This window comes from Neomonachus schauinslandi, chromosome 14, assembly GCF_002201575.2.
Source record: "Neomonachus schauinslandi chromosome 14, ASM220157v2, whole genome shotgun sequence".
In the NCBI taxonomy this organism is placed as follows: domain Eukaryota; kingdom Metazoa; phylum Chordata; class Mammalia; order Carnivora; family Phocidae; genus Neomonachus; species Neomonachus schauinslandi.
In genome coordinates, this window is record NC_058416.1 from 38,087,195 (window position 1) to 38,103,989 (window position 16,795).

General features: G+C 34.5%; 1 protein-coding gene across 6 annotated transcripts in view; it reads left to right on the forward strand.

Moving 5' to 3' along the window:
* The window catches only part of NOL4 (nucleolar protein 4), a 414,205-nt gene that overhangs the window by 66,643 nt on the left and 330,767 nt on the right, over positions 1-16,795 (forward strand). The window lies entirely within an intron of this gene.

Genomic DNA, 16,795 nt, shown 5'->3' on the forward strand with positions numbered 1-16,795 from the left:
AAATAGACTTTATTTTTAAGATCAATTTTAGGTTTGTGGTAATATGGAACAAAAGTACAGATTTTCCATACATGCCCTGCCCTCACACATGTATAAGCCTCCCCCATTATCAAAATCTCACACCAGCTGGTGCATTTGTTACCATTGGTAAACCTACACTGACATACCATTATCATCCAAAACCCATAATTTACATTAAGATTCACTCTTTGTGTACATTCTGGGGGTTTTGACAAATGTATAATGACACGTATTACCATTACAATGTTATAAAGAATAGTTTTGCTGCTCTAAAAATTCTCGGTGCTTCACCTATTCATCCCTCCCTCCATCCCTCCCTCCCCCCACCCACACTTTACCCTTGGCAACTGATCTTCATGATGGTGACTGTCTTGACTTTTCCAGAATATTCATATGTCTGTAATCAGTGTGTGCCCTTTTCAGATGGTTTTATTTCACTTAGTATTATGCATTCAAGGTTCCTCCAGGTTTTTTCATGGCTTGATAGCTCATTCATTTTAACACTGGGTCTACCACGATTTATTATCCATTCACCTACTGAAGGATATCTTGGTTGCTTCCAAGTTTTGGCTATTTTGAATAAAGTTGCTATAAACTTCCATGTGCAGGTTTTTGTGTAGACATAAGTTTTCACCTCCTTTGGATAAATACCAAGGAGCACAACTGCTGGATCATATGGTAAGAGTATGTTTAGTTTTGTAAGGAACTGCCAAACTGTCTTCCTAAGAGGCTGTACCATTTTGCATTCCTGCCAGCAGTGAATGAGAGTTCCTGTTGTTCCACATCCTTGCTAGCATTTGGTGTTGTCAGCATACTGAATTTATGCCACTCTAATAAGTGTGTAGTGGTAGCTTCTTATTTTAATTTGCATTTTCCTAATTGCATATGATATGGAACATTTTTTCATATGCTTGCTTTGTATCTGTACATCTTCTTTGATGAGACGTTTGTTTATATCTTTTGCCCATTTTTTAATCAGGTTGTTCGTTTTCTTATTGTTGAACTTTAAGAGTTCTTTGTATAGGGCGCCTGGGTGACTCAGTTGGTTAAGCGACTGCCTTTGGCTCAGGTCATGATCCTGGAGTCACTGGATTGAGTCCCGCATTGGGCTCCCTGCTCGGCAGGGAGTCTGCTTCTCCCTGTGACCCTCCCGACCCTCCTTCCTCTCATGTGCTCTCTCTCTCAGTCTCTCTCTCTCAAATAAATAAATAAAATCTTTTTTAAAAAAAGAGTTTTTTGTATATATTGGATAAAAATCTTTTATCAGATAGGTCTTTTGCAAATATTTTCTTCCCATCTGTGACTTGTCTTCTCAATCTCTTGACAGTGTCTCTCACAGAGAAGTTTTTAATTTTAATGAAGTCCAGCTTATCAATTATTTCTTTCATCCATCGTACCTTTGGTTTTGTACCAAAAAATCATCATCATGCCTAAGGTCATCTAGATTTCTTCCTATATTATCTTCTAAGAGTTTTTATAGTTTTGAGTTTTACATTTAGGTCTATGATCCATTTTGACTTAATTTTTGTGAAGAGTATATGGTCTCTGTCTAGATTATTATTATTTTTTTGCATGTGGATGTCCAGTTGCTCTAGCACTAGTTGTTGAAAAGACTATCTCTTCTTTTTTTTTCCACGGAGATTTCTAAGATCTTATTTATTTATTTGAGAGAGAGAAGAGAGTGCATTTGTGCATGAGCTGGGGGAGGGGCAGAGGCAGAGGGAGAGAGAATCTCAAGCAGACTCTGCACTGAGTGTGGATCCTGACCTGGGGCTGGATCTCAGGACCCTGAGGTCATGACCTGAGCCAAAACTAAGAGTCGAAGGTCAACCAACTGAGCCACCCTGCACCCTGGCTATCTTTTTTTACTGTATTGCCTTTGTGTCTTTGTCAAAGATCAGTTGACTATTTTTGGAGGCTGTTTCTACACTTCATCTTCTGTCTCATTGATCTATTTGCCTGTTCTTTAGCCAATGTGATATTGTCTTGATTACTGTAGCTTTATATTAAGTCTTGAAGTCGGATAGGGTCAGTCCTTTGACTTTGTTCTTCATTAATATTGTGTTGGCTCTTCCAAGTGCATTTTACTCTTTTTCCCCTATTTTTTTTTTTTAGGGAACTATACCAAAATTCCATCTCTTTCTGTAATAGGCTTAGTCAGATATTTGAAGGATACATATTATAATAAATTAACAACTAACTTTTATTGAGTGCTTATTAAATTCCATGCAAAGTTCAAGTAATCCTCAAATCAAACCAAACAGATAAGTGCTATAATTATCTTCATGTTATAGATGAGGAAACTAAGGACCAGAGAAATGTAAGGGAATTGCCCAAGGAAACTTAGGAAGTAAATGGAATATAGTAGTTTGTCTCAAAGAGGCATAGTTTATCACTTCCCAATACCTACATCATGAGCCAACTGGCAAAGAGAGTCTACAACATCCAGGTTAGAAAGACACAAATTATACTCCAATTGGATGATTACTGATCAAGTACTATATACCAAGGACTACTCTTAGGTATTACAATTTCAAAATAATCATCATCAAGCATCTTCTCTTGATGAGTTCATTGTGCAAAGCAAGGATCTTATAGTGAAGAGACTATTTAAAATACAACACAGTAGCTATTTTCATAATAGTGCCAAACTAGAATCTACCTAAATGCCCATAAACTAGAAATTGGACAAATTGTGGCTTAGGCATACAATGGAATATTATTCAGTAATAAAAAGAAGGGACTACTGCTGCAGACAAAAACAAGAATAAATCTCTAATATTATGCTAAATGAAAGAGATGAGACACAAGTACACAAGTATACATCTATAATCCCACTTATATAAATGTTTGGAACAGGCAAATAGTAACCTCTGGTGACTGAAATCATCAGTCATTGCTTTGAAGGGGTTGACAAGGAAGGAGTATGAAAAAATTATCTAGGGTGATGGAAATATTTGTTTGATGCATTTGCCCAAACTGGCTGAATAGTATACTTAAGATCTAAGCATTTCATTGTGTATAAATTATAAAAAAGAAAAAATGAACCAAAAATAGCATATTAAATGCTAAAACCAGGAATGAACAGAGGGATACAGAAGCACAAGGGAATAAGCGGGTAACTTAGCTTTGAGGAGTCAAAGAAAGCTTCCTTGAAGACTGGACATGTGAGATGGGTTTTGAAGGGTGCCCAGGAATTTGCCATTTAAAAAAGAGATTCTAGAGAGAAAGCAAAAAATGTTAGTTTATTCATTTCTTATTCATTTTTCTGCTCAAAATTATAGTCCATTTATTCTCTGCTTGGTACAATTTTAGGTAAAAAGACAAATGCAGACTTTGCCTACAGAAAGCTTAGGTTCTAATGGAGAAATCACGAATCATGAGTTTTACAGAATTTTCAGGGAAGTTGAGAGGTTCAGTGTGATTTGAATGTGTTTGAATGACAAGAGATAGGTGAGTAGTATTAAGTCAATTGGGACCAGATTAAGAAATTTAAGTGTATAATAAATTAAGGAGTTTGAATTTTGTCTTACAGGCGTGAGAGTCAAGTAGAAATTTGTAAGTCATAAGTTGATATAGTTACAATTTTTAAAGAAAGATATTTTAGCAATGTGAGGACAGATTGGAACAGGGAGAAATTAATGGAAAAATGACAAAAAGAATACTGTTTCCTTAGTTTACGCCAGGGTTGGCAGAAACTCAGTAGATGTGCCATATCAGCTTTTTGAGCATGTAGTAGACAATACTAACCTATAAAATCACTCTTTCTCATTAAGCCAAAACAAGGCTTTACATACATACTAGTAGTCACTATCAAAAATAGATTTACCAACATAATGAAACCTATTTGCAATTCCTGGTCTAGGCTCCCAAAGTCATTTCCTGGGCTAGTAAATCAGGAATCCAATCGAGTGGGGGGGTGGGTGGGAAGGAGTAGATTGGAGAGCCAGTCCAGAGGTAGAATTATCTGATTACTGGATAAGAGAATGATTCAGAATTTTAGATTGTGAATCTAGGTAACAATAGCATTAAGCAAAATCATCATCATCATCATCATCATCATCATCATCATAACACAGGATATAAAATGTGTTTGGATTCTTGGGGAAGTATGATACCGATGTTTTGACAAAGATCTCACTTACACATCTCACTAGCTAACTCTTCACATTTACTTCTCAGTGGAACTCCTTTGTAGCTCTTCTGTCCAAGTTAGAAGTGAAGAATCTTTCTTTCTAGACTCTAATTCCTTTCCTTGCAATTAGGTCAAAACTTCTTACTTTCTGTCCATACGTATCTAGCTCAGTGACTATTTTTGGAATTTTCCGAAAATGAGGTCTTTCTTTTTTTTTTCTGGGATTATGACTCAAAAGATTGGCTTCTTCACCTTAAAGGTTTTAAATTATTTTTTTGTCCTGTTATGATCTCCTTTTTTTTTTTTTAAAGATTTATTTATTCATTTGAGAGAGCGAGAATGAGAGAGAGTACATGAGAGGGCGGAGGGTCAGAGGGAGAAGCAGGCTCCTCGCTGAGCAGGGAGCCCGATGCGGGACTTGATCCCGGGACTCCAGGATCATGACCTGAGCCGAAGGCAGTTGCTTAACCAACTGAGCCACCCAGGCGCCCTAGGATCTCCTTTTAAAGTTACTTCTGCGTTAGAGGCTATTGGCCGTGGACACCATGTATCTTAGACCTATTAATTTTTTTTTTAATCAAGTTTGTAATGAGTATTAGCATCTCTAAAACTCATTTTTAGTTGCCTTGCTCTGGCTGTTAGTACTAAAGGAATAAAAGGGATTTACCAGTGTTAGGTCCTGATTATGCCAGCTAGTTAAGGGAAAATGCAAGAAGGTGCAGTTGCATTTCCCATTCACGACCAAGTCCAGAATTACCCACATGATGACTGAAAAAGTGCAAGTGATTTAGTCTTTAGATGAACCCTAAATTTATATTGAACAAATAAGTTTTCAAGGGGAGAAATTTAGTTTTACCTTTGTCTTGGTGACTGCATAAACCATTAATGATGTTAGTGTAGTGAAATAATTAAAAGCAGGGAAATACACAGCCTAAATAATACTACTGGTCCTGGTTCATCAGTATCTGAGAATCAAAAGTTATTTGTATGGCAAGGGCAACAACAGTGTGTCAGGGAAGTGCTGAAAAGTCACTACTCCAAGACAGTGTCTGAAAGGAAAGTTCATTTTGCCAGCATCTGAACATATGGCAAAGCAGTGTTTCTCCAGACTTCTGTGTGCTGGCAGGGATTGGCCTCCTAGTAACTTGGACTTTTGTTTGTGTCGAAGACAGGATGAATATTCTCCATAAATAATTGTAATTATCTTCTCATTGAAGAAACATAAACTTGGAATTCAGTACTGTTTTCTTGAATAAATCATCAATTTTGGAAAGAAGTGGAGTTACATTTTCTCTGTTTCTGCAAATGAATTGCTAGTACAAAATTAACAAATTGCCTTTCACAAAAACATATTTTTCGGTTGAAGTACTTTACGTTGAAATACTACATCTTTCTCTTTATGCTACTTTTACTTTGTGCTGTTTTTTCTTCTCCCCCAAATATTGTCTGTTTGAAATTCTACAAGTTGTCTTATTTTCCTTTTGAAAAATACAGTCAGTAACTTAAACACTTTAGAAGATGTTAAAGAATGCTGCAGGTTAAAAGTTCTTCATTTGGTTTCCAAACATACTATTTTACAGAAAATTAGAGTGCTTTTCTTCAATAATAAATACATAGGATCAAATTTTTTTTTTTTTAGCTGAAGGTTTCTTCCAAATTATTTACTTTACCAGATGTTTGTTGTTGTTTGTTTTTAAATATATGTGGGAACTGAAGTGCTGAGGGCCAAATAGCAGGATCTTCCCCAAAGGTGAAAAAGAGTTTACAGGGCTGCAGATGGTCACTTTGAAAATTAGCACATTCTGCTTGAATGAGAGCAGAAATCTGTATTTTCATGTCTGTTTCCTATTCATAGGGGATAACTGCTTGAGCTCTGGAGCCCTGGGTTTGTATCCTGTCACAACCTAGTGATGGGAGAAAGTTACAATCTCCAGGCCTGGTTTCCTGTATGTAAATTGGGAGTAGTAACAGTTTCTGGCCCCACAGAAGAGTTGCTATGAGGGTAGAGGACTGTGCTTGCACATCAGCGGGGTCTGCCTGAGCACAGAGAGCTTAATGTTCAGCAGCAGCTCATTCCATGCCCACTTCCCGCGCCGACCTCAGCCCTGTAGCTTCTACTTCATACTTCACCTACCGATGATTTTTCCCTTTCATTTTACTTTTTATTTTTCCCTCTCTTTTTTTTTTTTTTTGTGGGAGGCGGGGGTGCGGGGGAATCTCATTCGTTTGGATTCTCACATTGAAAAACCGTTGAATGGTTTCCCACTACATGTTAAAGAACATGTTAACTAAATCTGACATCCATGACCACATTTGGTCTACCCCATCATTCTGTTTCATTTTTATATGTAACTAACTCCTCTCCTGATTCCTCAACTTTGGCTGCATATAAGAATCCCTGACAGAGAGGTGAAAAACTCCCATGCCCAGGTGCACCCCTGTCCTATTCCATCACATTCTCCGGAGAAAGGACCTTGGTATTGGAAATTCAAAGTTCACCAGGAGATCTCAATGTGCAGCCAAGATTGAGAACCAGTTTTAGAGCATATTGAATTTACCATGTTCTACTTACTACCATCTCTTTTGACATACTCATCTAAACTAATACTCATCTAAACTACAAGCTCCTTCAGGAAGGGAAACAAAAATTTTTCTTTGTAATTAGCCAAAGTAACCTATTACAGTATCTTGCACATAGTAGAGGTAATTTCTTAAACCTTGCTAACACCTTATATTTCCTTATACTGTCTCACTCCCGGGCTTTCTGATTACATCTCTCTTGCACAATTATATTCCAAGGCATCACCCTTAGGTAGTTACAGTAAGATAAGCTAGGTTTTGGGTACCTTCCGTCTTCACAGACTGAATCCTCCTCCTCTTCCATCCCCCATTGATTTATCTCAGCATACAACAAAGGACTTGCCAATGGAAAGTGAGTTTCTAGGGTCAAGTGAATAGAGTAGGAGCAAGGGTACCTTTCAGTTTAGGTAGCACATTGAAAGTATTGGTAAAAATTCGATTATTTACAGGTGGTCTCTATAAATTCTTGAGTTTAGGACTCTCGAATATTGAGCATTGGAAATTTATATTTATTTAACTATCCTTTTTTTTTAAATTATGTTGTTTTATTTGTTGTTTATAAACCGGCAGTCCTTCATTCTGCTTTTAATTCTAGGTATTTCACTAAAATTGCTATCATATCAACTAATTTATCATGACGATTTTGCCAGTTATTTGTTTGATAACAACTACACTGAAGAAGGAAAGGTGATAACTGTTTTCACTCATTGATTCCCTGACAGTAAATGTGTTATATTGGCCTTAGTTTGACTTGCATAATATAATTCAAATAAAGATTATTTCAGTAGATGTTATATTTGATGTATCAAAAATTTGACTTTCAAATAGTTTTTAGTTGAGTGGAAAATTCTCACAAATTATATGAATATGCTTGAGTGACATTCTAGTGTCAATGTCTATCTGTATCTTACCATAGCTTAGTAATGCTACAAGCAAATACAATCTCCTGTGGAGAATGGGAGTCAGGAAGGACTGCAGGAGAGAGATCTACCCCCTAATGGCTCTGTTTTCATTAGTTCTTATTTAGCTTCATAATATAACTGGAAATGAGGAATTTCAGAAGAAGTTGAATTTGAAACTTAGGAATGGTGTATTTTATTTAGCTCCTGTATGGCCAAGAAGAAACATGTAAAACTTTATGATAGTCTTTTAACATAATGGCATTTTGATTTCACTCTAATAATGTTAGTATCTCTAAGCTTTGTGTCTCTCATTTATTAATTTCATATGTTTGCCTTCAATTTTTATGTGTATGTATCATCTCACCAATGGGCAATTAGTAAGACAGCAGGAAGTGAAGTAAGGGTGATTCATTTTTGAGCTTAATTATTATTTTCCTTCAATATCATTTTAGTGTGTTAATATAATACAATAAGGGCATTAAATTAACCAAATTTTTTGAGCACAGACTTGCCATCCCATACTCAATTTACAAATTTGATTAGTTTGGCTATCATATTAGCTTTAATATAAAATTTTTCCAATAGTAGCTATGTTTTCTAGCACCCTGAAGTGTTATGTTAGATCAGTTAGCTTTGTGAATTCCTGTTATCTAAGGTTTTTTATGTCAATGGTTAACTACAGGAACTACACTATAAAATATTCACTTAATTCATTAACTATGTCATTCACTCATCCTGAATGACATAAAAACAGTGGTATCCTGGAGCTATTTTGTAGTAGCTTAAGAGAGCTCATTATTAAATTTTCAGGAGCTTTTCAAGCCATTTGTGAAACAGGTATTATGAAAAATTAAATGATAGAGACTTATTAAGTTATTTATTAAGAGGTGGTAGATGCTCAAAATGTATCACTGCCTAATTATTTTCTTATTATTCATATTCTTGAGTTGGTTTTTCTGGTCTATAATACCAGCATGGTGAAAATACCACATAATGGGGCGCCTGGGTGGCTCAGTTGGTTAAGCGACTGCCTTCGGCTTGGGTCACGATCCTGGACTCCCAAGATCGAATCCCACATCGGGTTCCCTGCTCAGCAGGGAGTCTGAATCTCCCTCTGACCCTCCTCCCTCTCATGCTCTCTCTCTATCATTCTCTCTCTCTCAATAAATAATAAAAATCTGGGGTGCCTGGGTGGCTCAGTCATTGAGCGTCTGCCTTCGGCTCGGGTCATGATCCCGGGGTTCTGGGATTGAGCCCCGCATAGGGCTCCCTGCTCGGCGGGAAGCCTGCTTCTCCCTCTCCCACTCCCCCTGCTTGTGTTCCCTCTCTCACTGTGTCTTTCTCTGTCAAATAAATAAATAAAATCTTTAAAATAAATAAATAAATAAAATAAATAAATAATAAAAATCTTTTAAAAAAAATACCACATAATGGTACACTGTTGTGCATCTCTTCCCAACTCTGGACTCAGTGACTGCACATTAATATCTTGAAGTATGCCTTGATGGAAGTACTTAACACCACAAAAATCAGCAAATACCACAAATCAGAGCTGGATTTATTGTTTTGTTTATTGTCATAGTGCTGAACCTGAAAGAAGTTTCAGTTTAATAAAATTTTTACAAGGGAGAAATACTACGACAGCAGAGTACATACCATATTAAATTACAAAAAAACTTATTAGGAAGAAGTCTGCAATGAAATTCCATTTGATGTATCCTATTTCAATTAAAATAATTGGTTGGTTTGCTGAACAAGAGTTCAACACAAGTCAATGAAAGCATTCTGTGAGAATTAGTTGTCTATATGGAATTTACAATAAAAATATTACCTATTTTGCTATTGTTTATAAGTTGTATGCTACACATATTTATATTATTAAAATTTATAAAAACCTTATGTATTTGGGGGGAGACAATTGGTAAACATATACCAACACATCACTATAAGCCTTGATGACTGAGCCCTTCCCATTTCCACTTTACATTTATGGGTTTGTGGACTGTTAGAATTACATTGTATGAACTCCTTTTTTTTGTTGTTGTTGTTTTTGTTTTGTTTTGTTTTTTGTTTCTTTGCATCTTTGAAATTAAAATGTATGTTGTCACAAATGGTAATAGATGGTATTATGTTAAGTGAAATAAGTCAGACTGAGGACAGATACCATATAATTTCACTCATGTGAAATCCATAAAACAAAATAAATGAATATACAAACAAGCAGAATCAGACCTATAAATATGGAGAACAAACTGGTGGTTGACAAAAGGGAGGGGGTTAGAGAGATGGGCAAAATGGGTAAAGGGGAGTAGGAGATACGCACTTCCAGTTATGGAATGAGAAAATCACAGCATAGGGAATATAGTCAGTGATATTGTAATAGCATTATATGGAGACAGATGGTAGCTACACTTGTGGTGAGCAAAGCGTAATGTACAGAAGTTGAATCAACCATGTTGTCCATCTGAAACTAATATAATATTGTGTGTCAACCATACTCAAAAAATGTTTAAAAATTTAAAAAATACACATTTAGAAATAATAAAATGAAAAAGAAATTAAAATCCCAAACTATTGGAGACAACGTATTTTAATTACTTTTCAGAGGTATAACATACTCCGTGCAATTCATCCATGTAAAGTGCACAATTTAATGTGTTAGTATATTCACAGGATTTAAAACTATCACCATCATCTAATTTTAGAACATTTTTGTCCCTTCTAAAAGCCACTTTGTACCCATTAGCAATCAGTCCTCATACAGCTCTCTCTCTAGTCCTAAGCATCCAGTAATCTACTTTACATCCACAAATTTGCCTTTTTTGGACATTTCAAATAAAAAGAAACAAACAATATATGTCTTTTTATGTGTCTGGCTTCTTTCACTTAGCTTTATGTCTTGAAGTTTCATCCATGACATAGCATGAAACAATACTTTATCTCTTTTATGACAGAATAATATTCCTTTGTGTGGTTATACCACATTTTATTTATATATTCAGTTCAGGGGCATTTTAATTGTTTTTACTTTTTGGCTGTAATGAATATGTTGCTGTACTTTGTACAATTTATTTTGTGTGGCTGTATGTTTTCATTTCTCTTGAATATATACATGCTTAGGGCTTATTAAGTCATCTGGTAAGTCTATGTTAAAATTTCAAGGTACTGTCAAACTTTCCAAAGCTCCTGCATCATTTTGCTTTTCCACCAGCAATGCATGAGAGTTCTAAGCTCTCCATATCTTTGCCTATACTTATTTTTGGTTATAGCAATCCTAGTCAATGTGAAGTAGTATCTCATTGAAATTTTGATTTAAATTTCCCTGATTACTAATGATGTTGATCATATTTTCTTGTGCTTTGCCATTTAAACATCTTTGGAGAAATGTTTACTCAAAATCTTTACAATTTCTTTGTTTTAGGTATACAACATAATGATTCTGATATAGATATATAATGATTATATGGTTATAATGATTGTGTATATATATATATATATGTATATATATATATATATGTAAATGATCACCACAATGTCTAGTTAACATCCACCACCACGGTTACAAATCTTTTTTAGATTTGTACTTAGAACCACTAAGATCTTAGCAATTTCAAATATATAATACAGTATTTTTATCTATAGTAGCCATGCCATATATTACATCCCCAGGATTTATTTATTTTATAACTAGAAGTTTATACCTTAACACTTTTGACCATCTTTACCCGTTTTATCCACTCCCTACTTCCTGACTCTGGCAACTACCAATCTCTTGTCTGTTTTTGTTTTTTATTTGCTTGCTTTTTAAGATTCCACATATAAGTGAAATCCTACGGTTATTTGTCTTTCTCTGTCTTATTTCTCTTAGCATAATGCCTGCAAGTGGCAGGATTTTCTTCCTTTTTGTGGCTGAATAATATTCCAGTGTGTATATGTGTGTGTGTGTGTGTGCACATAATAGCACAATTATGTGGTAGCACAAAATGTGGCATACACACATATGACCACATTTTCATTTATCCATTAATTCATCAACAGATAATTCAGTTGCTCTCATGTCTTAGCTATTGTAAATAGTGCAGTGAAAATGGAGGTGCATGTATATTTTTGAGTTAGTGTTTTTGTTTCCTTTGGACAAGTCCAGAAGTGGAATTGCTAGATCATAGGGTAGTTCTATTTTTAATTTTTTGAGGAATCTCTATACTGTTTTTCATAGTTTTGCAACAGTTTATATTCCCACTAGCAGTGTGCAATGAAGTGTTCCCTTTTCTCCATATGCTTACCAACACTGGTGATTTCTTGTCCTTTTGATAATAGCCATTCTAACAGGTATGAAGTGATATCTCATTGTGGTTTTGATTTGCATTTACCTGATGGTTAGTGATGTTGAGCACCTTTTCGTGGGTGCCTCCTTTGGGAAAATGCTGATTCAGATCCTTTATCCATTTTTTAGTTGGATTGTTTGTTTTTTAGTATTGAGTTGAGTGTTTCTTTATATATTTTTGATATTAACCCCTTATTGGACTTATGATTTTCAAATGTTTTCTCCCATTTCTGTGGGTTGTCATTTCATTTTTTGATGGTATCATTTCAGCATAAAATATTTTAATTTTAATGTAGTTCAATTAATTTTTCTTTTGTTGCTTTTGCTTTGGGTTTTATAACTGAGGGGACCTTGCCTTACCCAAGGTTAAAAACATTTACTCCTATGTGTGTTTTTTTTTTATCTTAAGTTTTAGCTTCTACATTTAGATCTATGATGCATTTTGACTTAATTTTTATGTATGGTGTGAGGTAAGGATTCTACTTCATTCTTTTGCATGTGGGTATCCGGTTGTCCCAGTACCATTTATTGAAAAGATTATTTTTTTCCCACTGTATTGTCTTGACACTCATGTTGAAAATGAATTGAAAATAAGTTTAAGGGTTTATCTCTGGAATCTCACTTCTCTGCCATCGATCTATATATCTATTCTCATGCCCAGTATCATGCTATTATGTAAGATTTATAGTAAGTTTTGAAATCAAGAAGTATGAGACCTCCAAATTTCTTCTTTTAAAAGATTATTTTGGCTGTTCTGAGCACCTTGCATTTACATATGAGTTTTAACTTGTCAATTTCTGCAAAAAAGCTAGCTAGAATTTTTAAATAGGGATTACATTGACTTTGTAGATAAGTTTTTGGAATATTACCATCTTAACAATATCAATCCTGTGGTCTGTGAACAGAGGATATCTTTCCATTTATTCAGTTCATTAAAAATGTTTTTTAACAATGTTTTGTAGGTTTCATGTACAAGCCTTGTACTTCTTTTGTTAACTTTGTGTCTAAATTTATGCCTTGTATTCTAATTTATTTTATATATATATATAGAGAGAGAGAGACAGAGAGAGAGAGACAGAGAGAGAGAGAGAGCATGAGCAGGGTGAGGAAGGGCAGAGGAAAAGGGAGAGAGAGAATCTTAAGCAGGCTCCATGCCCAGCATGGAGCCTGAAGTGGTGCTCAATTAGATGACCCTGAGATCATGACCTGAGATGAAATCAAGAGTCAGACACTTAGCTGACTCAGCCACCCAGGTGCCCCTGTATTATTGTAAATGAAATTATTTTTCTAAATTCATTTTTAAATTTTTATTGCTAATGAAAAGAAATACAATTGTTTTTTTGTTATTGATTTTGAACCTTAACTTTGCTGACCTCACTTATTCTTTTTAAAAAAATTTTATTATGTTATGTTAATCATCATACATTACATCATTAGTTTTTGATGTAGTGTTCCATGATTCATTGTTTGCATATAACACCCAGTGCTCCATTCAATACGTGCCCTCTTTAATACCCATCACCAGGCTAATCCATCCCCCCACTCCCTTCCCTCTAGAACCCTCAGTTTGTTTCTCAGAGTCCATAGTCTCTCATGGTTTGTCTCCCCTTCCAATTCCCCCCCTTCATTTTACCCTTCCTACTATCTTCTATATATTGTCCTTTTGATAATAGCCATTCTAACAGGTATGAAGTGATATCTCATTGTGGTTTTGATTTGCATTTACCTGATGGTTAGTGATGTTGGAATATATATATATATATATACCACATCTTCTTTATCCATTCATCTGTTGATGGACATCTTGGCTCTTTCCATAGTTTTGCTATTATGGACATTACTGCTATAAACATCGGGGTGCACATGCCCCTTCAGATCACTACATTTGTATCTTTGGGGTAAATACCCAGTAGTGCAATTGCTGGGTCATATGGTAGCTTGATGCAGAAGAAGCATTTGACAAAGTACAGCATCCTTTCTTGATCAAAACTCTTCAGAGTGTAGGGATAGAGGGTGCATACCTCAATATCATAAAAGCCATCTATGAAAAACCCACAGCGAATATCATTCTCAATGAGGAAAAACTGAGAGCTGTCCCCCTAAGGTCAGGAACACGGCAGGGATGTCCACTATCACCACTGCTATTCAACATAGTATTAGAAGTCCTAGCCACAGTAATCAGACAACAAAAAGAAATAAAAGGTATCTGAATCGGCAAAGAAGTGAAACTCTCACTCTTTGCAGATAATATGATACTTTATGTGGAAAACCCAAAAGACTCCACCCCAAAACTGCTAGAACTCATACAGGAATTCAGTAAAGTGGCAGATATAAAATCCACGCACAGAAATCAGTGGCATTTCTATACACCAACAACAAGACAGAAGAAAGAGAAATTAAGGAGTCGCTTATTAGTTTTAATAGTTATTTGGAGGATTTTATAGAATTTTCTACATACAAGATCATGTCATCTACAAATAGAGATAGTTTTTCTTCCTCCTTTTCAACTAGGTGCCTTTTCTTTTTTCTTTTTTTTCTGATTCCCCTGACTAGTACTTCTAGTAAAATGTTAAATAGAAGTGGCTAGAGCAGACATTCTTGTTTTCCTCCTGTCCTTAGAGGGAAAGCGTTCAATCTTTCATCATTAAATGCATATTAGTTGTAGGGCTTTTGTAGATGCCCTTTATCATATTGAGAAAATTCCTTTCTACTTCTGCTCCACTAAGAGTTTTTCTTAGGAAAGTATGTTGGCTTTTGTTAAATGTTTTTTCTGCAACTATTGAGGTGAGTATATGCTTTTTGTCCATTATTCTTTAATATGGTGTATTACATAATTAATTTTTATATGTTAAATCAACCTTGCATACCTGGGATTATCCTACTTAGTAATGGTATATAATAATTTACATATATGTATATATATATTATTAGATTTGGTTTGCTAGTATTTTGTTGAAGTTTTTTATATCTATATTCATAAAATATATTGGTCCATAGTTTTCTTTTCTTGTAATACATTTGGTTTTGGTATATGGGTAATTCTGGCTTTATAGAATTATTTTGAAATGTCTCATCTTTTTTTTTTTCCCCCAAAGAGTTAATGATAAATTGGCCTTCATTCTTGAATGTTTGGTCCAGTGAAACTTTTTGGGCCCAGGCTTTTCTTTGTAAGAATTTTTTTAAGTTACTAATTTTATCTCTTTTATTTGTGGTAGGCCTATTCAAATTTTCCATTTTTTCCACTCAATTTCAATAATTTGTATCTTTCTAGAAATTGTTCACTTTACATAGTTATCTAATTTATCATAGAGTTGTTTATACTATTTCTTATAATCCTTTTTTATTTTTATTTTTATAAGATCAGTAGTGATGTTCCTTCTTTCATTCTTGGTTTTAGTAATTTATGTCTTCTCTCTTAATCTTGGTTAATACAGCTGAAGTTTTGTCTTTTAAAAATATATTTTCAAAAACTGCACTTTGGTTTTGCTGATTTTGTCCATTGTTTTCTATTATCTAATTTATTTCTCCTCTTTAAAAATATTTCCCCTCTTCTGCTTGGTTTTAGTTTACTCTTTTTCTAGTTATATAAGGTGGAAAGATAAGTATGTTATTTTTTAAAATATGCAGTTACAGTTATAAATTCCCTTGAAATACTATTTTTGGCATTTTGTGTTTCTGTTTCTGTTCATCTCAAAGTATATTTTAATTTTCCTTTTGACTCCTCTAACTCATTGGTTTTGGGAAGTGTGTTGTTTAATTTCTTCATCTTTGTAGATTTCCCTGTTTTCCTTCTGTCATTGATTTGTAATTTAATTCCATTTTGATCAGAAAACATATAAAATGTATTTCAGTCCTTTACATCTTATTGAGACCTCTTTTAGGCTGAAATATGGTCTGTCATGGAGAATGTTCTGTTTCTGTTGTGTGGGATGTCCTATGTATGTCTGTTAGGTTTATTTTTTATAGTGTTGTTCAGTGTTCTTTTCCTTGATCATATTCTCCCTTGTTATTCATTTTTGAAAATAGAGTTTTGAAGTCTCTATTATTGTTGATTTCACCTGTTAATACTGTCAGTTTTTGCTTAAACAATGTGTGTGCGTGCACGTACTACTTGGAATTTTGTTTTTTGGTGCATATATAATTATTATATCTTGCTGGTGAATTGACCCTTTTATTATTATGAAATTTTCCTCTTTGTTGTGAGTAACATTTGTTGTTGGTTTGTTTAAACTCTGTTCTCTAATACTAATATAGCGATTCCAGCTCTTTTTGTTGTTGTTGTTCTTAATTTCATAATGCAGCTTTTTACCTTCATCCTATCTGCATCTTTTTTAAAAAGATTTATTTATTTATTTATTTATTTATTTATTTATTTATTTATTTATTTATTTATTTAAGAGTGTGAGCCGGGGGGTGGAGGAGGCAGAGGGAGAGGGAGAGAGAGAAAATCTTAAGCAGACTCCGCTTCCATCTCACAACCCTGAGATCATGACCGGAGCCAAAACCAGGAGTTAGATGCTTAACTGACTGAGCCACCCAGGCACCCCTTATCTGCATCTTTGAACCAAAATTGTTACTCCTCTACATAATATACAGTAGGATATTGTTTTTAACCAATTCTTTTTGTTTGGATTCCTTAGTCCATTCATGTTTAATGTTATTGATGTGATTGGATTTATATTGGTGATTTTGCTTTATTATCTGTATATCTCATGTCTTTTTTCCTTTAATTTTCCTTTGTTGGCCTTTTTTTCTATTAAGTACATATTTTGCCTTGTAAAATCTTAATTCCTTTAATGATTTGAAATTATATATTTTTAAATGTGGGGGTTA